Here is an 18493-nt window from a genome sequence, read left to right on the forward strand (position 1 = left end):
TAAATACCCAGTAGAGCAAATGCTGGATCGTAGGGTAACTCTATTTTCAACTTTTTGAGGAACCTCCGTGCTGTTTTCCAGAGTGGCTGCACCAGCTTGCATTCCCACCAACAGTGTAGGAGGGTTCCCCTTTCTCTGCATCCTCGCCAACATCTGTCATTCCCTGACTTATTAATTTTAGCCATTCTGACTGGTGTGAGTTGGTATCTCATTGAGGTTTTGATTTGTATTTCCCTGATGCTGAGGGATATTGAGTACTTTTTCATGTGTCTGTTGGCCATTTGGATGTCTTCTTCAGAAAAATGTCTGTTCATGTCTTCTGTCCATTTCTTGATTGGATTATTTGTTCTCTGGGTATTGAGTTTGACAAGTTCTTTATAGATTTAGGATACTAGCCCTTTATCTGATATGTCATTTGCAAATATCTTCTCCCATTCTGTCGGTTGTCTTTTGGTTTTATTGATTGTTTCCTTTGCTGTGCCAAAGCTTTTCATCTTGATGAAATCCCAATAGTTCATTTTTGCCCTTGCTTCCCTTGCCTTTGGTGATGTTTCTAGGAGGGTCTTGTTTTTTTTAAGTAGGCTCCACACCCAGCGTGAAACCCCATGTGGGGCCTGGACCCAACGACCCTGAGATCAAGACTGAGCTAAGATCAAGAGTTGGACACTCAACTGCATGAGCCACCCAGGCACCCTGGGTCTTGTTTTATTTATCCACTCTGTTACCCTTTGCCTTTGATTGGAGTGTTTAGTCCATTTGCATTCAAAGTAATTATCTATAGATATGTATTTATTGCCATTTTGTTACTTGTTTTGTGTTTTTTTTCTATAGATTTTCTCTGATTCTTTCTTCTCTTGCTCTCTTTCATGGTTTGTTGGCTTTCTTTAGTGATATACTTGGATTCCTTTCCTTCATTTTTTGCGTCTCTATTACTGGTTTTTGATTTGTGTTTGCCATTAGGTTTGTATATAATATCTTCTGCATATAGAAGTCTATATTATGTAGATGGTTGCTTAAGTTTAAGCTCATTCTTTACTCCTCTTCCTCCCATGTTTTAGGTATATGGTGTCACATTTTATATCCTTTTGTTTTATGAATTCCTTGACTGATTTTTAGAGAAATATTTATTTTTATTGCTTTTGTGTTTTTTACGTTTCATACTCTCACTTATGGTTTTCCTTTGTACCCAGAGTCCCCTTTAATATTTGTTGAAGGGCTGGTTAGTGGTCATGAACTCCTTTAGTTTTTGTTTATCTGAGAAACTCTATCTCTATTTCTATTCTGAATGATAACATTGCTGGATAGAGTATTCTTGGCTGCATATTTTCCCCATTCAGCACTTTGAATATATTGTAACACTCCCTTCGGGCTTGGAAAGTTTCTCCTGAAAAATCCACTGATAACCTTATGGGGATTCCCTTTTTTTAAAGGATTTTATTTATTTATTTATTCATGGAAGACAGAGAGAGAGGGAGGCAGAGGCAGTGGGAGAAGCAGGCTCCCTGCAGAGCAGGGAGCCCGATGTGGGACTCGATCCCAGGACCTTGGGATCAGGACCTGAGCGGAAGACAGATGCTTAACCGACTGAGCCACCCAGGCACCCCATGGGGATTCCCTTTTATGTAACTATCTTCTCTTGCTGCTTTAAAATTTTTTTTCTTTATTGCTCTTTGTTGACCTTTTAATTACTATATATCTTGGTGTGGACCTCATAGGGTTGAATTTGGTAGGGGGGTGGATCTCTGTGCCTCCTGGATCTAGATATGTGTTTCTTTCCCCAGACTGGTGAAATTTTCAGCTATTATTTCTTCAAATAAAATTTCTGCCCTCTTATCTCTCTCTCCTTCTTCTGAGATCCTAATAATGAGGATGATATTATGCTTGATGGAGTCAATGAGTTCCCTAAGACCATTCTCAATTTGCATAATTTTCTTTCCTTTCCTTTGCTCAGCTTGGTTATTTTTCCATTATTCTGTCTTCCAGGTCATTAATTTCATTCATTCCTCTGCTTCATCTTGCTTGCTATTTATTCCATCAAGTATATTTTTAATTTTAATTTTATTTGTTGTGCACTTGATCTCTGATTGGTTCTTTTTTATCTCTGTGTTAAGGGTCTTACTGACAGGGCGCCTGGGTGGCTCAGTTAAGCGTCTGCCTTTGGCTCAGGTCGTGATCCCAGGGTGCTGGGACCGAGCCCCACATCGGGCTCCCTGCTCCACGGGAAGGCTGCTTCTCCCTCTCCTACTACCCCTGCTTGTGTTCCCTCTCTTGCTGTGTGTCTCTCTCTGTCAAATAAATAAATAAAATCTTTAAAAAAAAAAAAAGGGTCTTACTGACGTCCTCCACTCTCTTCTCCATTCCAGTGAGTATCTTTATGATCATTACTTTAAATTCTCTATCAGGCATATTACTTGTATCTGTTTCGCTTTTGTCTCTTCGTGTGGTTTGGTCCTGTTCTTTCATTTGGGAGATGTTTATCTCCTCTTTTTGTCTGACTTTCTGTGTCTGTTTCTGTGTGTTAGGGAAGTCCACTAATTCTCTTATTCTGAATGATAATAGCCTTGAAAAGAAGAGGTCCTGTAGTGCCCTGCAGAATAGTGTCCCCTGGTTCCCAGGGCCTGGCGCTTCAGGGAGTTTTTCCGGTGCGTATTGCGTGTGCTGGGCTATTGAGTCTTGGCCTCTTTTTCCTTCTACTATGCAGGAATATTGTTGAGTTTAAGTGTGATTCCATGTGGGAAAGCAATCTGTGGTCATAGGTGGGAGGGAAGGACCAGTGCCCCCTTTGAGTAATTATGTTAATGGAGATGCCTCTCATATCACATAACTCTGCATGGTAGGCATTAAATTAATGTTCCACAAATGTCAGATGTTTAGGTCAGGATTTTGCTAAGTGTGGTTCATGGACCACTTCGTCAGAATCATCAAGGAGTGTTTGTGGAAACTGCAGATTCCTGGCCTCAACCTAGGTCTCCTGTATCCCAAACAGGGAGGTAGGTGGGAAGGGTTTACATTTTGAATAAATTGGTTCAAGTAGTTGGTTCTGGCTCATTCCAATTTGAAAAGAACTCTAGATTTGCAACAAAGTGTTCCTAAAATTTTGAATCTTTGGCATCTAATTTCTTTGTCAAATATCTGTGTCTGTTCCTGTGTGTCAAATAGGTAATAATTCCTTCATTTAGGTCATATGTTTTTAGTGATTTATATGTGAGGCCCTGAACTAGGTACTGGGAACATAGCACAGAGAACAAGACAGGCAGAGTCCCTGGAGCTTTCATTCAGGTTTGGGAAAACTGGCAGTACACAGTTAAATCATAAGTGGGTCAATTCCATATGGGCTTTAGGAAAATAAACACATAAATAGAATAGAAAATGATGGGCCAGGGATTACTTAGATTGGGCTGTCCATAAAGTTCTTTCTCAGGAAGTGACATTTGAGCTGAGTCCTGAAGAACAAGAGGCAACTTGGCCTAGGCTGCCCTTTTGATTTGTGATGTGTGTAGCATCAGTTGTTCCAGGAGCAGATGATGAGCTTGAGTGGCTGGAGCCTGGCAGACAGAGTACAGATGGTAGGAAGTGAGGTCAAAAGGGGCAGATGGAAGCCAATCCAGTGACTATAAGGAGAAGTAAAATATTCACAGTCAGACACTTTGTAAGTGGTAGAACCAGGGTTTGGCCCTAGTCTGTCTCCACAGGCCACATTCCTAACCAGTATACTTAGGAAGAATTAAAAAACATGTATTGAGGGCGCCTGGGTGGCTCGGGTGGTTAAGTGTCTGCCTTCCAGCTCAGGTCATGATCTCTCCGTCCTGGGATTGAGCCCCGTGTCGGGCTCCCTGCTCAGTGGGGAGTCTGCTTCTCCCTCTCCTCCTCCACGTGCCCCCCCCAACTGCTGCTCATGCTCTCAAATGAATAAATAAAATCTAAACAACAACAAAAAAACATGTGTTGAACTATGTCAGCTCACAGTGGGTGATGTTAGGCCAGGGCCATATGTTTTTTTTTTTAATTAATTAATTTATTTTTTTTAAGTAATCTCTATACCCAGTGTGGGACTCGAAACCATGACCCCGAGATCAAGAGTCACATGCTCTACTGACTGAGCCAGCCAGGTGCCTCCAGGGCCATATCTTTTTGGGTGAAAGCTATGCTTCGGTACGCATTTTTTAAAAAAATATACAGAGGGTATTTATTTAAGAAAAATGAGAAGGTAATAATTATAAAAAACAAAAAATAATTATCACAGTTACTATGCATTAGACAACTTGTCTATTAAAATAATAATAATTATGAATAATAATTCCTTGGACTTCCACTATGAATTCTTTTTATGAACTGGGATCATGACCCAAGCTGAAAGCAGACTCCCAATTGACTGAGCCACCCAAGCGCCCCTGTATCATTGATTTCTGCTCTAATCTTTATTACTTCTCTTCTCCTGCTGGATTTATGTGTTACTTGCTATTCTTTTTCCAGCTCCTTTATGTGTAGGTTTAGGTTCTGTATTTGAGACCTTTTTCTTTCTTGAGAAAAGCCTGTATTGCTATATACTTCCCTCTTAGGACTGCCTTTGCTGCATCCCAATGGTTCTGAATTGTTGAGTTTTCATTTTCATTTGTTTCCATGTATTTTTTAAATTCTTCTTTAATTTCCTGGTTGACCCATTCATTCTTTAGTAGGATGCTCGTTAACCTCCATGTATTTGTGTTCCTTCCATTCTTTTTCTTGTGATTGAGTTCATGTTTTAAAGCACTGTGGTCTGAAAATATGCCTAGTATAATCTCAGTCTTTTGGTACTGGTGAAGACCTGATTTGTGACCCAGTATGTGATCTATTCTGGAGAATGTTCCATACGAACTCAAAAAGAATATATTCTGTTGCTTTAGGATGAAATGCTCTGGATATAACTGTGAAGTCCATCTAGTCCAGGGTGTCATTCAAAGCCGTTGTTTCCTTGTTGATCTTCTGCTTAGATGATCTGTCTACTCCTGTGAGTGGGGTGTTGCTGTTCCCTACTATTATTGTATTATTATCAATGAGTTTAAGTTTGTTATTAATTGATTCATATGTTTTCTTGCTCCCAAGTTGGGGGCATAAATATTTACAATTATTAGATCTTGTTGTTGGATAGGCCCTTTTATTATGATATGTGTCCTTCTTCATCTCTTATTACAGTCTTTGGTGTAACATCTAATTTGTCTGTACAAGGATTGCTACTCCAGCTTTCTTTTGATGTCTATTAGCATGATAGTCTCCAACCCCTCACTTGCAGTCTGGAGGTGTCTTTGGCTCTAAAATGAGTCTCTTGGAGACAGCATATGGATGGGTCTTGTGTTTTTATCCAATCTGATACCCTGTGTCTTTTGATTGGAGCATTTAGTCCATTTACAGTCAGAGTAATTATTGAAAGATTAATTTGGTGCCATTGTATTACCTGTAAAGTTGCTGTTCCTGTAGATTGTCTCTGTTTCTTTCTAGTCTTTGTTACTTTTGGGCTCTCTCTTCATTCAAAGGATCCCCTTTAATATTTCTTCCAGGGATGGATTAGTGCTCATGAATTCCTTTAGTCTTTGTCCTGGGAACTATCTCCTTCTATTCTGAATGACAGCCTTGCTGGATAGTATTCTTGGCTGCATATTTTTCCCATTAGCACATTGAATATATCATGCCAGTCCTTTCTGGCCTGCCAGGTCTCTGTGGATAGGTCTGCTGCCAGCCTTATGTTTCTACCCTTGTAGGTTAAAGACCTCTTGTCCCGAGCTACCTTCTGGATTTTTTCATTGTCTCTGAAATTTGCAAGCTTCACTATTTTATGTTGAAGTGTTGACCTGTTTTTATTGATTTTGAGAGGGGTTCTCTGTGCCTCCTGGACTTGAATGCCTGTTTCCTTCCACAGATTAGGGAAGTTCTCAGCTATAATTTGTTCAAATCTCTCTCTCTTCATCTTCTGGGACCCCTATTTGGATATTATTTCACTTTATGGTATCGCTGATTTCTTGCAGTCACCCTTCCTGATCCAGTAGTTGTTTTTCTCCTCTATTCTCAGCTTCCTTATTTGCCATCATTTTATCTTCTAGATCACTGACTCACTCTTCTGCCTCATATATCCTCGCTGTTAGAACTTCCATTTTTGACTATGTCAGTAATAGCATTTTTAATTTCAGCCTGATTAGATATTAGTTCTTTTGTTTCTATAGTAAGGGATTTTCTCGTGTCGTCTGTGCTTTTTTTTTCTAGCCCAGCTAGTATCTGTTTTTTAAAAAAGATTTTATTTATTTATTTGACAGAGAGCGTGAGAGCAGGAACACAAGCAGGGGGAGTGGGAGAGGGAGAAGCAGGCTCCCTGCCGAGCAGGGAGCCCGAGGTGGGGCTTGATCCCAGGACCCTGGGATCATGACCTCAGCCAAAGGCAGACGCTTAACGACTGAACCACCCAGGTGCCCCCCAGCTAGTATCTTTTTAATCATTGTTTTGAATTTTTGAATTCTAGCTCTGGTATCTTACTTATATCCATATTGATTAAATCCCTGGCAGTGAGTACTTCCTCCTTTTCTTTCTTTTGGGGTGAGTTTCTCTATCTCGTCATTATGTCCAGAAAATAATAGAAGAAAGAGAAAGAAAAGACAAAAATATCAACAACAAGATCAGAAGAAATTAACTGGAAGAGAACAGAAACAAAACAAAATAAGAAAAAATGAAATGAGAAGTAAAACAGAACAAAACAGTAAACTAGATCTTGGGTATATTTTGGTCTGTTTGTTAAGAGAAGCTAGATCTCAAAATAGAAAATAAAGTAAAAAAATATATATATGTATATACACACAAATAAAATAAAATATAATGAACGGAAACCAAAAATAAAAGAATATATGTAATGTATATGTAAAAATAAAAATTAAAAAAGAATAAGAAATAGAATTGATAAAGTAAGTAAATAGGTGAAAAAAAAAATAAAACTGAAAGACTAAAGAATAATAATAAAACCTGTGGGGATTCGTAATGCCTGGCTAGATAAGATTTAATAAGCATATGCCTCCCTGGGTAAGACTAGTTGAAAAGCAAAGGAGTGTCCAGAAAACCAGTCCTCTTTTAAGGTTTCTAGGCTGAAAGCAGCCAGATCCTTGTTGCGGCTCAATGCACTCATCCAGGGAGTAAATGCTTAGGAGAAACATTTATCTTTCATGGTCACGTACTCCCTGCCTGCATGCGCATCACGAGCACAGCTCATTCTCATCACACAATACTACCTGTGTCACTGTCCTGATTATTAAAACTTCGCCCTCCTTTTTGTTTCTCTTATTCCCTTGATGTATTGATAACATTCACAATAAAATTAGAGGCAGAGCTTGGTTCAGGACCTTTTACCACTAGAACATCTGGTCCCCTCACCCTCTCCTTTCTCCTGCTTAGGTGTCTGGAGTAATCTTTTCATTCACCGCCTCAGGGTTTGCTGGCCAAACCAGACAAAAACCATGAGTGTCATATACTGTTTTTCTCCAAGAGCTGAAATTTTGCAGTTCTCTATGATCAGTAAACTTGGTGCTAGCTGGTTGTTCCTGCTGGTGCCTGTGTGCTGATTCTCAGTGCCCTTGCCCTGGTGGAATTGCACCCCCCTTGCTAGGGGGCCAGGCTCGGTGTAAGAGGCTCTGGATTGCAGTACATGGTGCTGTTTTGCTCCCTGAAGGCTTTCAGCACCTATGTGGGGGGGTGCAAATGGCAGTGCCCTGATCTCTAGCCCAGGAGCTGCAAGTTCGTGCCCCTGACTCTTCAGTGAGTCGTCACAGAAAAGCAGCCTATCACTCTTGTCTCCCTGGTTTCCGTCCAAACTCTGTGTTCACCTGCCTGTGACTGAGCATTTTTATCTCAGGCACATGACTGAGTTTCCAGCGTCTAAACTTTACAACTCCTGTGGCACGGTCCCACATTGTTCCTCCCGGGGGGAGGGGAGGGATCTTGCTGCACTTCTGCCTTTTGCTGGGCCCCTGCCTTGAGAGTGGTCACACGACCATGCATTGGTTGGCAGTTTATGGCAACACCGAGCAGAAAGCTGTTGCCTGGACTCGCTGTTTTCAGCCAGCTTCCCTGCTCTGATGCCTGGGATCTCTGCCGTGCTCAACCCCCGCCCCCCGTTCTTCTTGTGACCCCAAGGATCCTGAGACCTTGCTTTCCCACCTGGCATTTTGCCCTGCTTACCACCTGAGCCCCTTTAAGCCAGGGATGTTCCGCACTGTAGCAGACCTAAAAGTTCTGATTTTGTGCTCTACCGCTTATTATACTTTGTGATAGCCTCCTTAAGAAGGCTCCCTCCCCTTGCAGTATCCTCCCACATATTGCCCGGGATTCACGTCTCCACACCTCCTACCTTGCAAAAAGTGGTCGCTTTTCTATTTGTAGAATTGCAGCATTTCTTTTCTCAGATCTCCGACTGATTTCACAGGTCTTCAAAATGATTTGATAACTAGCAAAATTCCAGGGACCAGGTGAACTTAGGGACCCCTACTCCTCTGCCATCTTAATGCTCTAAATGCAACTTGCTTTTTTCACTCAATGACATATCTTGGATATCATGCTATAGCCCTACAGAGAGGGAGTCTTCATTGCTTTATTTAAATAATTTTTTTGAGTTAAGTTAAAACACACGTAAAATTTACCACCTTAACCGTTTTTAAGTGTATAGTAGTGTTAACTATATGCATATTGTTGTGCAACAGATCTGTAGAACTTCCTCATCTTACAAAACTGAAACTCCGTTCCCATTGAACAATGCTTTCTCCTTTCCCCAAGACCCTTCCAACTACCATTCTATGTTCTGTTTCTACAAATTTGACTACTTTAGACACTTCATATTTGTGGTATCATGTAGTACTTTTATCTTTTTGTGACTGGCTTATTTCACTTAGCATAATGTCTTTAAGGTTCATCAGTGTTGTAGTAGCATATGACAGGATTTCCATTTTTAAGGCGGAATAATATTCTGTTGTATGGATACGTTACATTTTGTTTATCTATTCATCTATGGATGGACATACAGTTTGCTTCTACCTCATGGTTATTGTGAATAGTGCTTCAGTGAACAAGAGTACAAATACCTCTTCAGGATCTTTGTTTTCAGTTCTTTTGTATATATACCCAGAAGTAGAATTGCTGGATCATGTATTAATTGTATGTTTTTCTGAAGATTTTATTTATTTATTTGACCGAGTGAGAGAGCGCAAGCAGGGGGAGCAGCAGAGGGAGAGGGAGAAGCAGGCTGAGCCACCCGGCATCCCTAATTGTATGTTTTAATTTTTGAGGAACCTCCATACTGCTTATGATAGGGGCTACACCATTTTACATTCACACCAACAGGGCACAAGGGTTCTAATTTCTTTACATCTGTATCAATACTTGTTATTGCTGTTTGTTTTTTTTTAATAGTGGTCATCCTAGTGAGTGTGAAGTGATATCTCATTATGGCTCTGATTTGCATTACCCTGATGATCAGTGATGTTGAACATCCTTTCATAGGCTTCTTGGCCATTTGTATATCTTCTTTGAAGAAATGTCTACTCAAGTCCTTTGGCCATTTTTTAAATCTAGTTATTTTTGTTGTTGACTTAAAAGAACTCTTTATGTATTCTGTATATTAATTCATTATTAGATATATGATTTGAAAATATTTTCTCTCATTCAGTAGGTTACCTTTTCAGTCTGTTCTTTCCTTTGCTGCACAGAAGTTTTTAAAAATTTTTAAGATTTTATTTTTAAGTAATCTGTATACCCAGTGTGGGGCTTGAATTTACAACCTTGAGATCAAGAGTCACACTCCACCAATTGAGCCAGTCAGGTATCCCGAAGTTTTAAAATTTGATGTAGTCTCATTTGTCTATTTTTGCTTGTTGCCTGTACTTTCAATGTCATGTCCAAGAAATCATTGCCAAAGCCATTGTCATGAAGATATTCCCCTATAGTTTCTTCTAGGAGTTTTATAGTTTCGGGTCTTTAATACATTTTGAGTTAACTTTTCTATATGGTGTAAGATAAGGGTCCAGCATTTTTTTTGCATGTGTGTATCCAGTTTACTCAGTATCATTTGTTGAATTTACTATCCTTTCCTCATTATGTCACCTTGACATCCTTGTCAAAAATCACTTAACCATATATGCAAGGGTTTACTTCTGAGCTCTCTAGTCTGTCTGGTCCATATGCCTGCATTTATGCCAGTGCCATACTGTTTTTGAAAACTGTAACTTTGTAATATGTTTTAAAATCAGGAAGTGTGAGGACTTCAGCTTTGTTTTTCGTTCTCAAGATAGGCTTTCCCAAGTTTTGGCTATTAGTGGGTCCTCTGAAGCTCCAAATGAATTTTAGGATTATTTTTTCTATTTCTGCAAAGGATGGCATTGAGATTTTGATAGTGATTGCGTTGATTCTGTAGATCACTTTGGGAAGTATGGACATTTTAACAATTTTAAATCTTCCTCTCCATGAACCCAAGATGTCTCTCCATTAATTTGTGTCTTTAGTTTCTTTCATCCATGTCCTGTGGTTTTCATTGTATAAGTCTTTCATCTCCTTGGTTAAATTTATTCCTAAGTATTTTATTCTTTTTTGATACCATCTAAAATGGAGTTGTTTTCTTAATTTCCTCTTCTAATTGTTTATTGTTAGTGTATAAAAATGCAAGTGACTTTTGTGTGTTGATTTTATATCCTGTAACTTGCTGAATTTGTTTATTCTAACAGGTTTTTTTGGTAAAATCTTTAGGATTTTCTACATGTAAGATTATGTCATCTGTGAGCAGAGATAATTTTATTTTTCCTTTCCAATTTGGATGGCTTTTATTTCTTTTTTCTTTTTTCTTTTTTTTTTTTTTTTGCCTGATTACTCGGGCTAGGACTTCTAATACTATGTTGAATGGAAGTGGTAATAGTTGGCATCCATGCATTTTCCTGATATTGAAGGAAAAGCTTTCAGTTTTTCAATGCTGAGTTCGAAGTTAGCTGTATGCTTTTTATATACAGCCTTTATTATGTTGAGGTGATTTCTTTCTATTCCTAGTTTGTTGAGAGTTTATCATGAAAGGGTTTGGATTTTCTCATTTTTTTTTAAGATTTTATTTATTTGAGAGAGAGAGAATGAGAGATAGAGAGCATGAGAGGGAAGAGGGTCAGAGGGAGAAGCAGACTCCCCGCTGAGCAGGGAGCCTGATGTGGGACTCGCTCCTGGGACTCCAGGATCATGACCTGAGCCGAAGGCAGTCGCTTAACCAACTGAGCCACCCAGGCGCCCTCTCATGTTTTTTTTGTGTATCAATTGAGATGATCACATGATTTTTTTTTTCTTTATTCTGTTAATGTGTGGTATATTACACCGATTGATTATCATATGTTGAAACATCTTTGCGTTCTGGGAATAATCCCAGTTGGTCATGGTATATATATATTTTTCCTCTCTGGTGTATATTCTTTTTAATGTGCTATTGAATTTTGTCTGTTAGTATTTTGTTGAGGATTTTTACATCAATGTTCATCAGAGATATTTTTCTGTAGTTTTCTTGTGTCTGTGTTTTGTTTTGGTGTCAAGGTTATGCTGGACTCATACAATGAGTTTGGAAATACTCTCTCCTCTTCAACTTTTTGGAAAAGTTTGAGGAGGATTGGTGTTAATTTTTCTTTAAATATTTGGTAGGATTATCCTGCAAAGCCATCTGGTCCTGGCTTTTGTTGTTGTTGTTGGGAGGTTTTTTTTTTTTAAGATTTTATTTATTTACTTGACAGAGCAAGAGAGTGAGAGAGTGCACAAGCGGGGGAGTGGCTGGCAGAGGGAGAGGGAGAAGCAGGCTCCCCGCTGAGCAGAGAGCTCGATGTGGGACTCAGTCCCAGGACCCTGAGATCATGACCTGAGCCGAAGGCAGATGCTTAACCGACTGAGCCACTCAGGCACCCCTGTTGGGAGTTTTTTGATTACTGATTCAATCTCCTTACTATTTATAGATCTGTTTAGATTTTTTATTTCTTCATGATTCAGTCTTGGTAGTTTGTACGTTTCTAGGAATTTACCCATTTCTTCTAGGTTATCCAATTTGATGTTGTATAATTATTCATAGACGTCTCTGTGATCAGGGTTCCTGTGTGGCTCAGTCGGTTAAGCGTCTGACTCTTGATTTCAGCTCAGATCATGATCTCAGGGTAGTAAGACTGAGCTCTGCGTCAGGCTCTGCGCTGGGCATGGAGCCTACTTAAGATTCTCTCTCTCCCTCTGTCCCTCTACCCCTGCTCATACTCTCTCTCTCTCAAAAAAAGTCTCTTGTGATCCTTTTTATTTCTGTGGCATAAGTTGTAATGTCTCTCATATCTGATTTTTATTTGAGTCTTCTCTTTTTCTTAGTTAATTTAGCTAAGGGTTTGTCAACTTTGCTGATTTTTTCCAAAACACCAACTCTTAGTTTCATTGACTTTTTAATACTGTTTTTCTATTTTCTATTTCAATGATCTCTGCTCTAATCTTTATTTCTTTCCTTCTGTTAACTTTGGATTTAGTTTTTCCTTTTTTTCCATTCCCTGGAGATGTAAAGGTGGGTTGTTGATTAGAGATCTTCTTTTTTTTTTTTAAAGATTTTTTTTATTTATTTGACAGAGAGAGATAGCGAGAGCAGGAACACAAGCAGGGGGAGTGGGAGAGGGAGAAGCAGGCTTCCCGCGGAGCAGGGAGCCCGATGTGGGACTCGATCCCAGGACCCTGGGATCATGACCTGAGCCGAAGGCAGACGCTTAACGACTGAGCCACCCAGGCGCCCGAGATCTTCTTTTTTGAAGTAGACCTTTATTCCCATAAACCTCCTTCTTAGTATTGCTTTTGATGCATCCCATTTTGTTTTCATTTTCATTTGTCTCAAGATATCTTCTAATTTCCTCTGTGATTTCTTCTTTGGCATATTGGCTGTTCAGGAGTGTATTGTTTAATTTCCACATAATGGGAATTTTCTAGTTTTCCTTTTGCTGTTGATTCCTAATTTCATTCCATTGTGATCAGGAAAGATATTTGGTATGATATCAACATTCTTAAACTTGTTAAAATTTTGTTTTGTGGCCTACAACATAATCTATCTTGGAAAATGTTTCATATGTGCTTGAGAAGAATGTGTATCTTGCTTTCATTGGTTGGAGTATTCTTAATATATCTGTTAGGTGCAATTATAGTGTTCAAATCCTCTTTCCTTATTGATCTTCTTTGTGGTTTTCCTATTCATTATTGAAAGTGGTCTATTGAAATCTCTTATTATTATTGTGCTTCTGTGTATTTCTTCCTCTAGTTTTGTCAGCGTTTGCTCCATATATTTGAGTGCTGTGATGTTTGGTAGAAATATTTATGATTGTTATAACATCCTGTTGACCCTCTTATCTTTATACATCTCCCATGACAATTTTGATTTAAGGTCTATTTTTCCTTATATAACTGTGGTCATCCCTACTCCCTTTTGGTTACAATTAGCACAGAATATCTTTTTCTATCCTTTCACTTTCTGCCTATGTGTATCCTTATATCTAAAGACAGCATACAGTTGGGCTTATTTTTTTTTATCAGTTCAGGTGCTCTATATCTTTTGGGGAGTTTAGTCCATTTACATTTAAAGTCATTACTGGGGCACCTGGCTGGCTCTGTTAGTAGAGAGTGCGACTCTTGAGCTCAGGGTTTAAGTTTGAGCCCCACATTGGGTGTAGAGATTACTTAAAAATAAAATCTTAAAAAAATAATCACTGATAGGGAAGGACTTACTCTTGCCATTTTGTTAATTGTTTTCTGTGTGCATCTTACATTTATTCTGTTCCTCTTTTCTTTTCTCCTAGACTTTCTTTGTGTTTTATTGATTTTTTTATTGTGATATGCTTTCTGTTGTCCTTTTGTGTATGTTCTATAGGTATTTGTGTTTACTAGGAGATTATATAAAACATTTTATAGTTATAACAGTCTATTTTAAACTGATAAAAACTTAACTTCAATTGCATATGACAACTCTACTCCTTTATGTCCCCCCACTTTTTTATTGATGTCACAAATTACATCTTTTATATTTTGTATCCATTAATGTAGTTTTATAGTTATAATTATTTTTATTCTTTTATCTTTTAAATACTATACTAGAGTTAAAGGAGATCTATGCAATACCACAATCAATTCAATTCAAATAATGTGTTTTTCAGCCATAGAATTTTGGTTTTGTTCTTTTGTGTAGTTTCTATCTCTGTGTTGGTATTCTCATTTTGATCATGTTTCTTTTTCCGATTTTATTTAGTTGTCTGTGTTCTCTTGTAACTCCCTGAACTTCCTTCAGATGAATATTTTGAATTTTTTTGTCAAATAATTCATAGCTATTTATGTATTTATGATTGGTTTCCAAGATTTATTTTGGAAATATGATTGGGTCATATTTCTCTATATGCCTTGTTACTTTTTGATGAGATTTATACATTTGAAAAAGCAGCCTCCTTTCCCAGTCCTTATGGACTGGTTTTTTACAGAGGATGATCTTTACCGGTCAGCCTGGCTAGAAATTGTGGGGAACCTCTCAAATCTTTTTTGGGGGTGCATTTTCTCTGGGCTTGTTCATGTAATTTCCCAATCAGAGTGACTTTTTGGCTTTTTTTTTTTCTGAGCTTGGAATCTCTTGTTCCTTCTGGTCTGTGGTACTGCAGGTTCTCTGGTTCTTCAGTAGGCTACAGAGCTCTCATTTGCTCTCATTGGCCCCTGTCAACATTTTGCATCAGATGACACAGAAATCAATCCCTTGGGAAGCCCCTAAAAAGCCAGAACCTTGGATGTACGTATCACTCTTCTCTTTTGCTCTTGAAGGAGAAACTGCAAATTGGACATTTTCCCCCAGTTGCTCTGAGCTGTGCTGGCTTGGGTGAGGGGCTAATGTGGGTGAAATGCAGTGGCTTTTCTTACCTGTATTAATATAGCTCTTCTTGGTTTTGTGATTGCTAGGGTATAACAACTTTTTAACTGGTTTCTGGGGTTCTCATAAAGGTCTTTTGGATTGCATATTGTTACATTATTGTCTCTGTGGGGAAACAAGGTCTGGGGCTTTGTATTCTGTTACCTTTTGCTGGGAGGAATCCCTCATGCTTTTTATTTTTAATTTTAACTTTTTATGTAGTTTTAATTCCAGCTAGTTAACATATAGTATTATATTGGTTTCAGTTGTACAGTATAGTGATTCAGCAATTTCATTTATCACCCAGTGCTCATCATGACAAGTGCCCTCCTTAATCCCCATCACCTATTTAATCCACCCACCCCATATACCCTTTGGTAACCATCAGTTTGTTCTCTATAGTTAAGAGTCTATTTCTTGGTTTTTCTTTCTCTCTCTCTCTTTTTTCCTTTGCTCATCTGTTTTGTTTCTTCAATTCCACATATGAGTGAAATCATATGGTATTTGTCTTCTTCTGACTATTTTGTTTAGCATAATACTCTCTAGTGCTATCCACGTTATTGCAAATGGCAAGATTTCATTCTTGTTTTAAAAGATTTATTTATTTTAGAGAGAGAGCACAAATGGGAGAGGCAGAGGGATAGAGAGAGAGAGAATCTGAACCAGACTTTGTGGTGGGCATGAGCCCGACAAGAAGGTCGATCTCATGATGATGAGATCGCAACCTGAGCCAAAACCAAGAATCGGATGCTTAACTGACTGTGCCACCCTGGCACCCCAAGATTTCATTCTTTTTAATGGCTGAATAATATTCCATTATATATACATATATATATACCACATCTTTCCCTCATGTTTTTTATACTTGCATTGTACTCTAGGGTGTAGATGTACTATAGGTTATTCAACCAGTCCCCTATTGGTAGACATTTGTCTTGTTTCTTATCTTCTACTATTATGATTGTTTTGCTAGTAATGGCCTTGTACTTATGCTTTTTTGTCTTTTTGCATTGTATCTTTGGGATAGATTCTTAGAAGAGAAATTGCTGGTTCCAAGATTAAATATTCTAGTAATTTTACTAGATAATATCAAATCCCCTTAATATGAATTATAATATTTTACATGGTTTTAGCCTTTATTTCTTCAAATACTTTTTATCCATGTACCTTTTCTCCTTTCTTTCTAAGATAACCATGTCACTAATTTCAGATTTTTGGTATAGTCCCACAGGTCCCTGAGTTGTCGTTATCTTTTTTGTTTTTAATCTGTTTTCTCTCTGTTGCTCAAATTTGGTACTTTCTGTTGTTCTGTTTTCAAGTTCATTGATTCTTTTCTTTTTCCTCTCCATTCAGTTGAGTCCATCTACTGAGTTTTAAAATTTTCAGTTACTGTGTGTTTCAGGTCTAAAGTATTGATATTATTCTTCTATATATCTTCTGTTTCTTTCCTGAGAATTTCTGTTCCTTAATTTCAAGTATAATTATAATTACTCTTTGAAGCATTTTGAGAATGACTACTTTAAAATCCTTATCAGATAATTCCAACATCTGTGGCATCTTGTTGTTTTTATATGTTGACTGTCATTTCTCATTCAAGTTGAAATTTGCATGGGTTTTGAAGTAATGAGATATTTTTTATTTTCTTTATGTTATGTGTAGGATTTGGTACCATTTCTTGTAAGATGAGTTACCTGGGGATAATGGGAAAGAGGAAGCATATTATCTTCTCTTTACTTTTTACTTTGTCTTCTCATCAAATTTTTATTTGATCTTTACTTTCTGATTTTCTTTTTTATTGTCCATTTTGGCATTGGAATAGCCGGCCCCATTGATCTCCAGAAAGGAAACAGTACAGAATAAGAGAGTATGAAGATGGGGTTACAACACAACTGACTGGGAACAGAAGACCTGCATCCAAAATATCAGATAAATTCTTGCCTACAGGACCATGGGTAGTCACTTCCTCTTTGCTGACCTCAGCCCTGACACAGAAAAAGATTATATGTCCCAGTGGATAGGAACACGGGCTTTGTGGAGTGTGATGTAAGCTTGGGCATGTTCAACTGCTGGTTTCGTGATCTTCATAAAGCAAATTATGAGTCTTCATATATAGGAAACCCACATGTGATGTATATACATTATATATGCATGCATAGAGAATATAATGGGAGAAAATGAACAAATGTGACAATATCTTTTTTTAGAGAGGGAGGAGGAGAGAGAGAGGGTCGGGGGAGGGGCAGAGAGAATCTTAAGCAGGCTCCATGTCCAGCATGGAGCCCAATGTTGGGCTCGATCTCACAACCCTGAGGTCATGACCTGAGCCAAAATCAAGAGTCGGACACTTAACCCACTGAGTCACCCAGGTGCCCCTGACAATATTTTTTATATTAATGGGTGGTTGGTTTGCTGACTAATTATGTATGTATCACTGGAATTAACCGTGCTTTCCAAAATTTTCCAAATTAGTATGGATCATTGCTTACAGCATATATAAACTCATCGAACAGTGACTGTTATGGTATTTCCACATACAAAAAGTTATAGAAATTATATAATGGAGTTCAGTATACTCATATTAAGAAATAAAACATTATGTATCTCATTTGAATTCTTTTCTGATTGCATTAGTCTCCTTCTTACCTAGGGGTACTACTAACAAAACATTGGATTTTTCATTCTTAATACATTTCTCTATAGTTTTATTACATATGTATATATTCTTTACAAAAAATATGGTATTGTTGCATATGTTTATCCATAGATGCTTGGCTATCTCATAGAAAGTAAAAAGGAAGAAATATGAGAAAAACTAATCCACATTCACATTTCAACAGTGTGACCTGCCCTATAAGCCTCCTTGCTATATGTATTTATGTATTTTCTTTCCAAGCTTCTAAAAATAGACACACCCATTTTCTCAGATTATATGTCATAAGGAGCATGGACAGATTTCGGACATAATATTTTCAGTTACTTTTTTGTGTGTTCAAAGTCTTAGAGTTTGTTAGATGCCAGCTACTGTGAGACAATACCTGACTGTATCCTAAATGCAAAGCATCTTCCTGTTTATCCAGGCCTAATTTTCTGGCTTTCCTTCGCACTGTTACTCATCTAGGCCTGTAGATCCAGAATCTAATCTGGGCCACTCTGGTGAAAGAAGACAGTGATTGTAGGGAGTTTGTTTTCCTGTGTACAGACTAATGACCAAATCCCTAGGTTGGTTTAGGGATGCATCCCATTTTGAACTTGAGCTGATTTCTATTACAAGTGCTGGACACCTGTATATTTTCCTTTCCTTTTACTATTTAATGCTTCGCTAACTGGGAGGTTAAACCCATGGGCCTGCTTTCCACTCAGGGGACTTTATTTGGGAGATAAGAGAAGAATGTTGTGAAAATAAAAGTAGAAACATTGTCTGTGTGTAGAATGAAAGGCTTATATGAGCAACATGCCTGCTTTTCCCCTAGGCATCTGTAATTTTCCCAAAGACATCCTATTGGAACTGTCATGTGATAGATTACTAAATTAGTTCCTAGACCATCCTATTACCTAATTCCCTTGGCTGAGTGATATTAC

General features: G+C 38.1%; 1 long non-coding RNA gene across 2 annotated transcripts in view; it reads left to right on the forward strand.

Moving 5' to 3' along the window:
- LOC113930913 overlaps positions 1–17103 on the forward strand; it is a 49242-nt gene extending 32139 nt beyond the window's left edge. For both annotated transcript variants that reach the window (XR_003522626.2, XR_003522628.2), the window contains one exon: positions 16734–17103. This is a non-coding gene — a long non-coding RNA (uncharacterized LOC113930913). The remainder of the gene's footprint in view (positions 1–16733) is intronic.
- Positions 17104–18493: the final 1390 nt, after the last annotated feature.

Source organism: Zalophus californianus, chromosome X (assembly GCF_009762305.2).
Source record: "Zalophus californianus isolate mZalCal1 chromosome X, mZalCal1.pri.v2, whole genome shotgun sequence".
Lineage (NCBI taxonomy): Eukaryota > Metazoa > Chordata > Mammalia > Carnivora > Otariidae > Zalophus > Zalophus californianus.